Source organism: Bufo bufo, chromosome 5 (genome assembly GCF_905171765.1).
Source record: "Bufo bufo chromosome 5, aBufBuf1.1, whole genome shotgun sequence".
NCBI lineage: Eukaryota > Metazoa > Chordata > Amphibia > Anura > Bufonidae > Bufo > Bufo bufo.
The window spans coordinates 420,454,094-420,468,526 of NC_053393.1; the positions used below are offsets into that span (position 1 = coordinate 420,454,094).

General features: G+C 48.7%; 1 protein-coding gene across 1 annotated transcript in view; it reads right to left on the reverse strand.

Moving 5' to 3' along the window:
- Positions 1-14,433, reverse strand: part of GADL1 (glutamate decarboxylase like 1) — a 476,825-nt gene that overhangs the window by 239,118 nt on the left and 223,274 nt on the right. The gene's annotated exons all lie outside the window — the stretch shown is intronic.

Sequence of the window (14,433 nt, forward strand, 5' to 3'; positions counted from 1 at the left end):
AGTCTATCTCATATATTATTTTCACCTTCTAAGTTGCATTACTGAAGTAAATAATCTTTGCACAATATTCTAATTCTTCGAGTTTCACCTGTATGTTGCAGTGTGCCACACTTTTTTACCTAACCGATTCTCTTGCAATCCATGAGAAATATATAAAATTCTCTACATCCTCAAGTTAAAGTATAACTGTCTTGTTTTCATAACAAAAAAATTATAATCAGCATATGTTACTGTTGCTACAGAATTATGCATAAAGGAATCTTTAGTTTCTTCACATACCACTTTTTTCCTTGAGCCTTTACTTACGGCTGTTTTGAACAATAAAATATAAAGATCTTCACAAGAGGGCTCCTCTGTCAGTTCTGAGGCCACAACTGCCTTCCCTCACTTCCCATACACACTTGCTTTCGCGTTGTTGACTTCATGCCAGCCAATCAGATTGGATTACTGAGAGACAAGCCTCCTCACTCTGAAGCCTAATGCAGGCATGCAGTGTGGAGGACCGCCACTCTGTCTTCTGTTTACACTAAAGGGAATACAGAAAAGCCCTAGCAACGCTCTTTTAAGAGACCAGTGGAAAGGGACAGGGGACATTTATCAAGACTGTTACTGTAAGCTAATTGCAGACCTTTTGACAATCATTGACAGACTAACTCAGGTATATATGCCTAGCTCTAATAAACTAGTAAACAAAAATAAAGATGACAGTCACACATTAAGAAGAGCCACCCATAAGCAGCCTGTGTATGGTATGAAAAGAAGATCAAAAACATTTCAATACCAAAAGTAAATGGTCAGCATATAGTCAAGGAAATGAGGCTGTGGAGAAAAATTCAAATGCAAAGGTAATATCTAGAGATGAGCGAATTGAAGTTGACGAAATGGAATTCAATAAAAATTTCAGAAAAATTTGATTTGTCCGGAAATCGAATTTCCTGGCACTTCGTGGTTAGTGATGGATGAACATCGGCCGGGCGTTCGCGATCAAATGTTCGTGAACCGCGCGTTCGTGGTGGGATCCATTGACTTTAATGGCAGGCGAACCTGAAAAACCTTCAGTTCATATTTGCAGCCACCAAATACTTACTAGAAGTGCACAAATAATCACACAACATGGACAGTGACATACCAGAGGGGGATCAGTGGCAAAAATTCCCACAAAAAATATGTATTTTAATCAGGGGCCATTTTTAATGCGTCCTAAAGGGAAACTCTCAAAAATGTGCCCTGCTGGAGCCTGCAAAAATGTTATTTTAGGCCACAGGAGTACAGGCCCCAAAAATTAGGCATTCACCTGACAGAAAATAACTTGTGATTATGTGTTTGGAGGTACATTAGGCTGTCACTGGATGAAAATTTTACTGTCGGCCAGTATAGGCCCCAAAAATTAGGCATTCACCTGACAGAAAATAACTTGTGATGATGTGGCTGTAGGTACATTAGGCGGTCACTGGATACAAATTTTACTGTAGGCCAGTAAAGGCCCCAAAAATTAAGCATTCACATGACAGAAAAGAACTTGTGATTATGTGGCTGGAGATACATTAGGCAGTCACTGGTAAAAAATTTGTATGTAGGCCAGTACAGGCCCCAAAAATTGGGCATTCACCTGACAGAAAAGGCCTTTTATGCCGCTGTATATACATAGGACACAGACCATTCTTTGTTCTGGGTTGTGGCGGATATGTGTGGGCTGGCATGAGGAAATTCAATTACACGTGGTCAACACAGGTCTTCAATTCCTAAGAGATCCATGCCTCATTCATTTTTAGGAATATGAGGTAGTCCACACTGTCTTGAGCTAGGCGATTGTGCTTATCGGTCACAATCTCCCCTGCTGCGCTGAACGTCCTTTCGGACAGGACACTTGACGAGGGGCAAGCCAAGAGTTCCATGGCAAATTGTGCCAGCTCTGGCAACAAATTAAGGTTGTACAATCAGTAGTTGTCACAGAACCATGAACCAGACGTACAACAAGAGATAAGTGAAAATAAGAAGGCTTTATTGAAAATAAAGCTGTAAAGCAAAAGTCCAAGCGGATGGTGAAACCGAAGCAGAGTCTTTGAGAGGCCAGGGGTCAGGAACCAGAAGGGTAGTCAGACGAAGCCAGGATCAGGAACCAGCAGGGTAGTCAGACGAAGCCAGGATCAGGAACCAGCAGGGTAGTCAGACGAAGCCAGGATCAGGAACCAGAAGCAGCAGCAGTCTTAGAAGCATGTGAACACAGGAGGACCAAGCAAGGAACTGAAGCCACAGACCTCCTATATATATGAGCTAGGCATCCAGCTCCTCCCAGTGGGAAGGAGGAGCCGCAGGGTGGAAGGCTACAAGAAACCCAGAAACCAAGATGGCCGCCAGCACATGTCAAACGAAGGAGAACAGCAAGAAGGTAAGACCATGACAGTACCTCCCCCTCAAGGGCCCCTCCTCCGCGGAGCAAAAAACGGTTTCTGAGGGAAGCGTGCGTGGAAGGCTCGGAGCAAGGCAGGAGCATGGACATCTGCGGAGGGAACCCAGGAACGCTCCTCTGGACCATAACCACGCCAATGGACCAAAAACTGCACCCGACCGCGGACCAGGCGTGAGTCCAGGATATTGCTCACCTCATACTCCTCACGATTGCCCACTCGGACCGGACGAGGCCGAGGAACCGAGGAAGTGAAACGATTACACACCAGTGGCTTCAACAGGGAGACATGAAACACGTTAGAGATCCGCATGCCAGGAGGAAGCGCAAGGGCATAGGCTACCGGGTTTACCCTGCGAAGCACTCGGAAGGGACCAACAAAGCGAGGCGCCAGCTTGGGAGTGGGCACTCGAAGGTTGAGGTTGCGGGTGGACAACCATACACGGTCTCCGACCTGGTAGGAAGGAGCAGGCGCTCGTCTGCGATCAGCCTGGAGTCTCTGGCGCTGCGCAGAGGCCTCAAGGGACTTCTGGATCTGTACCCAAGAAGCACGTAGGAGGGAAAGGTGATCCTCCACAGCCGGAATATCCTGGGGAGAGAATACCTCCGGTAACACGGCAGGTTGGAACCCATAATTGGCCATGAAGGGAGACGTCCCAGAGGAAGAGTTCACCGCCGTGTTCCTGGCAAACTCAGCCCAAGGCAGGAGGTCAACCCAATTGTCTTGGTGATCGGAGACATAGCAACGAAGGAATTGCTCCAAGGCCTGATTGGATCGTTCTGCGGCCCCATTGGACTGAGGGTGGTAGGCCGAGGAGAAGGAGAGATGAATCCCCAACTGGGAGCAAAAGGCGCGCCAGAACCTGGACACAAACTGACTCCCCCGATCCGACACAATCTCCTTGGGCAAACCGTGCAACCGGAAGACCTCCCTGGCAAAAATCGTGGCCAACTCTTGTGCAGAGGGTAACTTCTTGAGAGGAACACAGTGGCACATTTTGGAAAACCGATCCACAATCATGAGAATGACCGTATGGCCTCGGGATGCAGGGAGGTCCACAATGAAATCCATCCCCAGGTGTGACCATGGGCGCTCCCCGGTGGCTATGGGTTGCAGAAGGCCCAACGGAAGGTGCCGAGGGGACTTACTCTGGGCACAAACGGAGCATGCCGCTACATATGCGGCGATGTCGGAACGTAGGGAAGGCGACCAGAACAGACGTGAAACAGCCCAGGACAGCTGATTCTTTCCAGGATGCCTCGCGGTCTTGGAGTTATGGTAGGTTCGCAACAACCGAGTGCGCAACTCCTCAGGCACAAAACATCTGCCGTTGGGTCTCCCAGAGGGAGCACCAGATTGAGCCGCCAAAATCTGCTCACCCAGGGGAGAGGTCAGGCTGGTGCGAATGGCGGCCAGGATCTGATTCGGAGGTATGACCGAAGTCGGAATCGACTCCTCCCTGGACAGCTCGGAGTACTGCCGTGATAGGGCATCCGCCCTGATGTTCTTGGAACCGGGTAGGTAGGAGACCACGTAATTAAAACGTGACAAGAACAGAGCCCATCTGGCCTGACATGGTGTCAATCTCTTGGCCTCAGAAAGGTAGGTCAGATTCTTATGGTCCGTCAGGATGAGAACCGGAACCACCGAACCCTCGAGCAAGTGCCTCCATTCTTTAAGGGCCTGCACGATGGCCAATTACTCCCTGTCACCAATCTGATAGTTGCACTCCGCGGAAGACAGTTTCCGGGAGTAAAACCCACAAGGAAGCAGAGGACCCTCTGGTGTTCTACGCTGAGACAGAAGGGCGCCTACTCCCGTCTCAGACGCGTCCACCTCGAGGACAAAGGGCAACCCAGGGTTGGGATGCGACAGAATCGGAGCCGACACAAAAGCGGACTTTAGGGCCTCAAAAGCTCGGATGGCCTCGAGCGGCCAGACCTGGGAATTACTGCCCTTCCTGTTCAGATCCGTGAGAGGCTTGGCCAGCATGGAAAAGTCCCTGATGAACTTCCGATAATAATTGGCGAAGCCCAAAAAGCGCTGCAGGGAACGAAGACCACTGGGCTGGGGCCACTGTAAGACAGCCGAAACCTTCTCAGGATCCATGGAGAACCCCTCAGCGGAAATGATGTAACCTAAGAAGGTTACCTGGGATCGGTGAAATTCGCATTTCTCAAGCTTACCGAACAGCTTGTTCTCTCGTAACCGTTGCAACACTCGTCTGACATCCAGAATGTGGGCCTCCATGGATTCAGAATATACCAAGATGTCATCCAAATAGACCACCACACACTGCTGCAACAGGTCACGGAAAACATCGTTGATGAATTCCTGAAAGACTGCGGGCGCATTGCACAACCCAAAGGGCATAACCAAGGATTCATAATGACCGGTCCTGGTGTTAAACGCGGTCTTCCACTCATCGCCCGCCTTGATCCTTACCAGGTTATATGCCGCCCTCAGGTCGAGTTTGGTAAAGACCGTGGCCCCTTTAAGGCGATCGAACAGCTCGGAAATCAAGGGTATCGGGTAAGCGTTCTTGATCGTGATGCGATTGAGACCCCTGTAATCGATGCAAGGCCTCAACTCACCGCCCTTCTTTTTCACAAAGAAAAATCCAGCCCCTGCCGGGGACGAGGATTTGCGAATGTGTCCGCGTGAAAGCGCCTCCCTCACGTACTCCTCCATGGCCTCATTCTCCGCTACCGACAGTGGATAGACTTTGCCACGAGGAGGAACGGCACCAGGTTGTAACTCTATGGCACAATCGTATGGGCGGTGCGGAGGTAGGGCAACCGCGCGCACCTTATCGAATACATCCCGGTACTCCTCGTATTCAGGAGGCAACAGAGAGTCCGAGGAAGTACACAGCAACTTGACAGACCCATGGATGCAACTAGCCCCACACTGCGGTGACCACGAGAGGATCTCGGCCGATCTCCAATCGAAAGTCGGATTATGCTTCTGGAGCCAGGGGTACCCCAAGACCACCGAGTAGTGTGGAGACGAAATAACCTGGAGGCAGACCGACTCTCTGTGAACGGCACCAATGGCTATCCCCACTGGAAGGGTCTCATGAGTCACGTGTGGCGGCAGAAGGGGTCTGCCGTCTATCGCCTCAAGAGCCAGTGGAGAACCTCGAGCCTGCAGAGGAATGGAATTGGCGGCAGCGAACACACTATCAATGAACAAACCACCAGCACCAGAGTCCACCAACACCTGGGTCGTCACCGAGCCCCCGACCCAGGAGAGGACAACAGTGATCAGTGGTTTGTCAACACGGGAAACCGGGGACGAGGAGACTCCACCCAAGATCTGCCCCCGACAGGATCTCAGGTGCGAGCGTTCTCCCGGACGGTTCGGACATGCCAACCGAAAATGCCCACCGAGACCACAGTACATGCATCGGCCCTCGCGTCTCCGGAGTACCCTCTCCCCCTCGGACAGGCGAGCAAACCCCAGCTGCATGGGTTCACCCCCAGACAAGTCATCCCCAGGAGGCGTGGGAGGAGAGGGAGGCACGGGTGGGACAGCAAACGTAGGCGCCAATCTGTTAGAAGACCTCCGCAGGCTCTCCTTAAAGGAAGGTCTCTCCCTGAGTCTGGTGTCAATCAAAATCAGGAAAGAAATAAGAGACTCGAGCTCCACTGGTAGGTCCTTAGCTGCAACCTCATCCTTCAAGGCATCCGAGAGACCATGAGAGAAAGCAGCGACCAGAGCCTCATTATTCCAGCCCACCTCTGCTGCCAGGGTACGAAACTCAATGGCGTATTCAGCTACGGATCGTGAACCCTGTCTGATGGACATAAGGAGCTTCGCAGCAGAGGCAGCACGAGCCGGCACATCGAATACCTTCCGAAGAGAAGCAACAAAACCGGAAAACTCGGCAACCACCGGATTGTTGTTCTCCCATAAAGGGCTGGCCCAGGCCAAGGCCTTGTCCGAGAGCAGCGAGATCAAGAAGCCCACCTTTGATCTCTCAGTAGGAAAGGCATGTGGCAGCAACTCGAAATAAATGCCCACCTGGTTAAGGAAACCTCGGCACTGAGTTGGCTCTCCCCCAAAGCGCTGTGGAAGAGGGGCAGAACCGGTCATACCCCGAAACACCGCAGGCGCAACAACAGGTGTCGGGGTAGACTCTGGCGCAACAACCGGAGCGGCAGTAGGAGCGACAACCGACCCATCGGCAACGGGAGCGAAATGAGCCGTGCGTTCAAGCAGGGTTAGCAACGCCACAGCGAACCGACCCAACAGGTGATCCTGCTGATCAAGTCTGGCAACCAGCATGGGTAGCGAGGATGGCCCTGTACCGTCAGAATTCATGGCTTGGTCCTAATGACACGGAACCATGAACCAGACGTACAACAAGAGATAAGTGAAAATAAGAAGGCTTTATTGAAAATAAAGCTGTAAAGCAAAAGTCCAAGCGGATGGTGAAACCGAAGCAGAGTCTTTGAGAGGCCAGGGGTCAGGAACCAGAAGGGTAGTCAGACGAAGCCAGGATCAGGAACCAGCAGGGTAGTCAGACGAAGCCAGGATCAGGAACCAGCAGGGTAGTCAGACGAAGCCAGGATCAGGAACCAGAAGCAGCAGCAGTCTTAGAAGCATGTGAACACAGGAGGACCAAGCAAGGAACTGAAGCCACAGACCTCCTATATATATGAGCTAGGCATCCAGCTCCTCCCAGTGGGAAGGAGGAGCCGCAGGGTGGAAGGCTACAAGAAACCCAGAAACCAAGATGGCCGCCAGCACATGTCAAACGAAGGAGAACAGCAAGAAGGTAAGACCATGACAGTAGTCCAGGGGATCCACGCTTCTCGGAGCCTCCACATCGGCCGTTAACCCTATGTAGTCGGACATCTGTCGATCTAGGCGTTCCCTGAGGCTGGATACGGAGGGTGGCTGTCGATGGGTTTTCTGCAAGAATGATCTCATATCCAAAGTGACCAACACATCTTCAAACCGCCCTATTCTTGCAGGCGCGGTAGGATTGGTACTAGGACCTGTTTCGCTGTGGGTAGAAATTCCTCTGCCAGCACCCGCAACAGCAGAATGCAGCATCTCTCGCAGCAAGGCCTGGAAATGCTGCATTCTGACAGCCCTCTGTGATGCTGGTAACATGTTCACAATTTTGTGTTTGTACCGGGGGTCTAAGATCGTTGCCACCCAGTACATGTCCTTGCCCTTTATGCTTTTTATACGGGGGTCCCTCTTCAAACAATGGAGCATGAAGGCCCCCATTTGCACTAAATTGGAAGTGGTGGAGTGCCCTGGCTCCTGCTCATCGTCTAGGAGAATGTCGTCCTCCGTCTCCTCCCCCAAGCCATGGGGACAACACCAGGGATCCCGAAAAGTTTAAAGTCCCCCTCAAAGCCTTCTCTTTTTGCTCCTCCTTCTCCTCCACCCAGCCACCATCCTCCTCTGACTCCTCTTCAGACTCCTGGTGACTTGTCTCAGATGGAGTAACCCCCTGGGAATTCATTCAGCATTGCGACTTCCTCATCTTCCTGCTCCTCGACGGCTTGATGAATGACAAGACGCAATGCACTCTCCAGAAAGAAGGCGGAAGGTACGATGTCACTGATGGCGCCCTGGCTGTGACTGACCAGTTTGGTGATCTCATCAAATGGCCTCAGAAGTCTGCATGCGTCGTGCATGAGCAGCCACTGGCACAGTGAAAAAAACCAAGCTCCCCAGATTCTGTCCTGCCGCAAAGTTAGTACAGGTAGTCTTTAACTGCATGTTTCTGATGTACAAGCCTATCAAGCATATACAAGGTGGAGTTTCAGCGCGTCAGGCAGTCACAAATAAGACTTCTGATGGGCAAATGGTGTCGCCTCTGAATGTCAGCAAGGGGAGCCATGGCCGTGTAAGATCTTCTAAAATGGCCAGATAATTTCCTGGCCTGCCGCAAAGCATCCTGGACCCTGGGGTATTTGGCAACGAATCACTGCACGACTAAGTTCAGGACGTGTGCCATGCATGGCACTTGTGTCATTTTGCCCTGTTTCAGCCCGCTCAGCAGATTGGCACGGTTGTCGCACACCACTTTACCAACTGTCAAATTGAGCGGGGTTAGCCACTGATCGGCTTGTGAGCGCAGAGCTGAAAGCAGTGCAGGATCGGTGTGGCTCTTGGATTCCAGGCACAACAGTCGCAGCACAGAATGGCAACGTCAAACCTGGGACGTTGAATAGGTTCGGCAGAGCTTGGGGGGGGGGCGTAGCGGAAGAGGCGGTAGCAGGGGAAAAGGAAGAGTCAGCTGAGGAGGAGATGGAGGGTGGAGTAGGAACAGAAGAAGAAGAGGCAGGCCTGCATGCAATCCTTGGTGGTAACACCAAATCCACACGGGAGCCATGGGATACATGCTTGACGACCGTCAGAAGGTTCACCAGTGGGCAGTAAAAGTTATGTAACTTCCCTGCCCGTGTTTGCTAGACCACATGTCTGTGGTCAGATGTATCTTGGCACCGACACTGTGTGCCAGAGATATATTCACTTGCCTCTGAACGAGGCCATATAGCTCTAGGATGCCCTTCTGGGAGAAATATTTGCCATATTTGCCAATAACCACAAATTCTCTAAAGACCTCAGAGTCCACTAGTTTATATGGCAGTAGTTTGCGGGCTAGCAATACCAACAAGCCAGTGGTCAGCCGTTGGGCAAGAGGGTTATCCGGCGTCATCAACTTTTCACACTCAAACATTTGGGCCACGGTAGCCTGCCTTCTGCCAGATGAACACGACAGCGGCACGGTTGAAGGTGGAGTTGAGGACAAATGGGAGGAAAGAGGAGAAGGAGAAGAGGCAGTATGTTAAGCGCCGGAAGTGTGGCTTTGTGGGTTTTGATGGCATTGCTCCCACTCGGCTCGGTGATGGGAGGCCAGGTGCATTCTTATGGCGGTCGTCCCTAGGTGAGTGTTGAGCTTGCCGCGACTTATGCGTTAACAGCACAGGCAGCAGATGGCAACACTATTGTCAGCAGCTGACAAGTTAAAAAAAGGCCACACTGTTGAGCCATGTGCCGGCGTCCTTGGAGCGCCAGAGGTGACCGTGCATGCTGAATGGCTCACTCCAGATACATTTGCAGTCTGCTTTTTGCCTCCTGTGCCTTGCAAGCTCTGCCTGCTTCTCCTCCTTCTCCTCCCTCTCTGCTGCTCCGTCTCTCCCTCTGAACTCCCCTCCCCTTCCTCTCTTGTGAGCACCCACATGACGTCCATCGACACGTCATCATCATCGCCTTCACCAGCACTGACATTTGAGATCTCAGAGAAGGCAGCAGCAGCGGGGACCTCCCTCGCTGATCTGGGTACTGTCGTCAAACCGCTGGGTGGAGGCCGTTGCTACCTCCTCTTCCTCATCCGATGTCAAGAATGGCTGCGCATCAGTAAGGTCTGGGATTGGATGGGAAAATAACAAGTATATCGCAGGCCTCAATCAATATTTGGTGGAAACATGTATATCAAACTCCTTAATCAGTATTTTTTGGGAGCAGGTATATTGCAGCCCTTAATCAGTATTTTGTGGATGCAAGTATATCTTAATCAGTATTTTATGGAAGCAGGTATATCTCAGCACTCAATCAGTATGCTGTGAAAGCAGGTATATCAAACCCCTTAATCATTATTTTGTGGAAGCAGGTATATCGCAGGCCTCACTCAATATTTTGTGGAAGCAGGTACATCAAACCCCTTAATCAATATTTTGTGGAAGCAGGTATATTGCAGCCCTCAATCAGTGTTTTGTGGAAGCAGGTATATAAAACCCCTTGATCAGTAGTTTGTGAAAGCAGATATATTGTAGGCCTCAATCAATATTTAGTGAAAACAGGAATATCGAACCCCTTAATCTGTATTTTGTGGAAGCAGGTATATCAAAGGCCTCAATCAATATTTGGTGGAAATAAGTATATCAAACCCCTTAATCAATATTTTGTGGAAGCAAGTATATCGCAGCCCTCGATCAGTATTTTGTGGAGGCAGGAATATCAAACCCCTTAATCAGTATTTTGCGGTAGCAGGTATATCAAACCCCTAATCAGTATTTTGTGGAAGCAAGTATATTGTAGCCCTCAATTAATATTTTGTGGAAGCAGTTATATCAAACCTCTTAAACAGCATTTTGTGGAAGCAGGTATATCGCAGGCCTAAGTCGATATTTGGTCGAAACAGGTATATTGAACCCCTTAGTCACTATTTTGTGAAAGCAGGTATATTGCAGCCCTCAGTCTGTATTTTGTGGAAGCAGGCATATAAAACCCTTTAATCAGTATTTTGTGGAAGCAGGTATATCATAGGCCTCAATCAATATTTGGTGGAAGTAGGTATATCGCAGTCCTCAATCAGTATTTTGTGGAAGCAGGTATAGCAAACCCTTTAATTAATATAATTAATATTTGGTGGAAGCAGGTATATTGTAGGTCTCAATCAATATTTGATGGAAACAGGTATATCGAAACCCATAATCAGTATTTTGTGGAAGCAGGTATATTTCAGCTCTCAATCAGTATTTTGTTAAAGCAGGTATGTCAAACCCCTTAGAGATGGCCTTGCGGTACGCCCGGCTGTCGGTTCGCGGCGAACTTTGCTCGTTCGCTGTTTGCCGAACAAGCGAACATATATCGATTTCCGCCGGCGCCATATTCTTTACATTGTGCAGAACTTTGACCCATGACCCATCCATCAGGTGGGACAGGACAGCCAATTGAGATGTTTGAGCACAATAACACACTCTGTTGAGGAAGGGTTGAGATATATGTATATGTACAGTACAGACCAAAAGTTTGGACACACCTTCTCATTCAAAGAGTTTTCTTTATTTTCATGACTATGAAAATTGTAGATTCACACTGAAGGCATCAAAACTATGAATTAACACATGTGGAATTATATACATAACAAACAAGTGTGAAACAACTGAAAATATGTCATATTCTAGGTTCTTCAAAGTAGCCACCTTTTGCTTTGATTATTGCTTTGCACACTCTTGGCATTCTCTTGATAAGCTTCAAGAGGTAGTCCCCTGAAATGGTTTTCACTTCACAGGTGTGCTTTGGCAGGTTTAATAAGTGGGATTTCTTGCCTTATAAATAGGGTTGGGACCATCAGTTGCGTTGAGGAGAAGTCAGGTGGATACAAAGCTGATAGTCCTACTGAATAGACTGTTAGAATTGGTATTATGGCAAGAAAAAAGCAGCTAAGTAAAGAAAAACGAGTGGCCATCATTACTTTAAGAAATGAAGGTCAGTCAGTCAGCCGAAAAATTGGGAAAACTTTGAAAGTAAGGGCTATTTGACCATGAAGGAGAGTGATGGGGTGCTGCGCCAGATGACCTGGCCTCCACAGTCACCGGACCTGAACCCAATCGAGATGGTTTGGAGTGAGCTGGACTGCAGAGTGAAGGCAAAAGGGCCAACAAGCGCTAAGCATCTCTAGGAACTCCTTCAAGACTGTTGGAAGACAATTTTAAGGGACTACCTCTTGAAGCTCATCAAGAGAATGCCAAGAGTGTGCAAAGCAGTAATCAAAGCAAAAGGTGGCTACTTTGAAGAACCTAGAATATGACATATTTTCAGTTGTTTCACACTTGTTTGTTATGTATATAATTCCACATGTGTTAATTCATAGTTTTGATGCCTTCATAGTCATGAAAATAAAGAAAACTCTTTGAATGAGAAGGTGTGTCCAAACTTTTGGTCTGTACTGTATATACACAGTCGTGGCCAAAAGTTTTGAGAATTACATAAATATTGGAAATTGGAAAAGTTGCTGCTTAAGTTTTTATAATAGCAATTTGCATATACTCTAGAATGTTATGAAGAGTGATCAGATGATATGCATAGTCCTTCTTTGCCATGAAAATTAACTTAATCCCATAAAAACCTTTCCACTGCATTTCATTGCTGTCATTAAAGGACCTGCTGAGATCATTTCAGTAATCGTCTTGTTAACTCAGGTGAGAATGTTGACGAGCACAAGGCTGGAGATCATTATGTCAGGCTGATTGGGTTAAAATGGCAGACTTGACATGTTAAAAGGAGGGTGATACTTGAAATCATTGTTCTTCCATTGTTAACCATGGTGACCTGCAAAGAAACGCGTGCAGCCATCATTGCGTTGCATAAAAATGTTCACAGGAAAAGATTTTGTGGCTACTAAGATTGCACCATAATCAACAATTTATAGGATCATCAAGAACTTCAAGGAAAGAGGTTCAATTCTTGTTAAGAAGGCTTCAGGGCGTCCAAGAAAGTCCAGCAAGCGCCAAGATCGTCTCCTAAAGAGGATTCAGCTGTGGGATCGGAGTGCCACTAGTGCAGAGCTTGCTCAGAAATGGCAGCAGGCAGGTGTGAGCGCATCTGCACGCACAGTGAGGCGAAGACTTTTGGAAGATGGCCTGGTGTCAAGAAGGGCAGCAAAGAAGCCACTTTTCTCCAAAAAAAACATCAGGGACAGATTGATCTTCTGCAGAAAGTTTGGTGAATGGACTACTGAGGACTGGGGCAAAGTCATATTCTCCGATGAAGCCTCTTTCCGATTGTTTGGGGCATCTGGAAAAAAGCTTGTCCGGAGAAGAAAAGGTGAGCGCTACCATCAGTCCTGTGTCATGTCAACAGTAAAGCACCCTGAGACCATTCATGTGTGGGGTTGCTTCTCATCCAAGGGAGTGGGCTCACTCACAATTTTGCCCCAAAACACAGCCATGAATAAAGAATGGTACCAAAACACCCTCCAACAGCAACTTCTTCCAACAATCCAACAACAGTTTGGTGAAGAACAATGCATTTTCCAGCACGATGGAGCACCGTGCCATAAGGCAAAAGTGATAACTAAGTGGCTCGGGGACCAAAACGTTGACATTTTGGGTCCATGGCCTGGAGACTCCCCAGATCTTAATCCCATTGAGAACTTGTGGTCAATCCTCAAGAGGCGGGTGGACAAAAAAAACCCACTAATTCTGACAAACTCCAAGAAGTGATTATGAAAGAATGGTTTGCTATCAGTCAGGAATTGGCCCAGAAGTTGATTGAGAGCATGCCCAGTCGAATTGCAGAGGTCCTGAAAAAGAAGGGCCAGCACTGCAAATACTAGCTTTTTGCATAAATGTCATGAAATTGTAGATAAAAGTCTTTGAAACGTATGAAGTGCGTGCAATTATATTTCACTACATCACAGAAACAACTGAAACAAAGATCTAAAAGCAGTTTAGCAGCAAACTTTGTGAAAACTAATATTTGTTTCATTCTCAAAACTTTTGGCCACGACTGTATGTATATATGCATGCGATGTGCATGTATGATATATATATATATATATGCATACGTAGATAGGCACATTGTGGGATGATGTGCACAACATCTGCGCACATCTGTCCTTAATATTCCACAGGGGCTCATTTTGGCTATTATGCCATCGCGCTGGCCGGAATGCAAAGTGCTACAGGCGGGAGATCAAAGGCTTCTCCCGCCTGTTAGCAAGTGGCGCGGGCCTGATGCGCTAGTTCGGGGACGCGCAGGCTGGCACAGTGTGGGTGGGACGGCAGTGGGGGCCGCCGGACATAAATGTCCGGCAGGCCCTGCACTGAGGCAGAAGAGCCGAGCCGCCCCCTGAAGAGGAAAACCCCCTGGACAACGAGCAACCCCTGGAGGGCTGAGTATCACCCCATATCCCACCAACGATTAACCCCTACTTGATATAACTGCCCATATTCCCTTGCCTTAACCCACCCTATACCACCAACGAACCCTTACCTACCTTATTCCACCAACGGACCCCTTTTGATCAATCCCTACCTATCCTATACTTGTGCCCATATTCCCTATTCCACCAATGCCCTTGCATTAAGCCTTCCTATACCACCAACGATTTAACCCTCCCAATACCAACCCTTACACATTCCCCTGCTATCCCACCACATCCCTCTGACCCCTACTTGCCCTATCCCACCAACCATACCCCTATCCCACCAACGAACCCTTACTTGCCCTATTACCACCAATCCCCTACCCTAACCCTGTAGGAGCA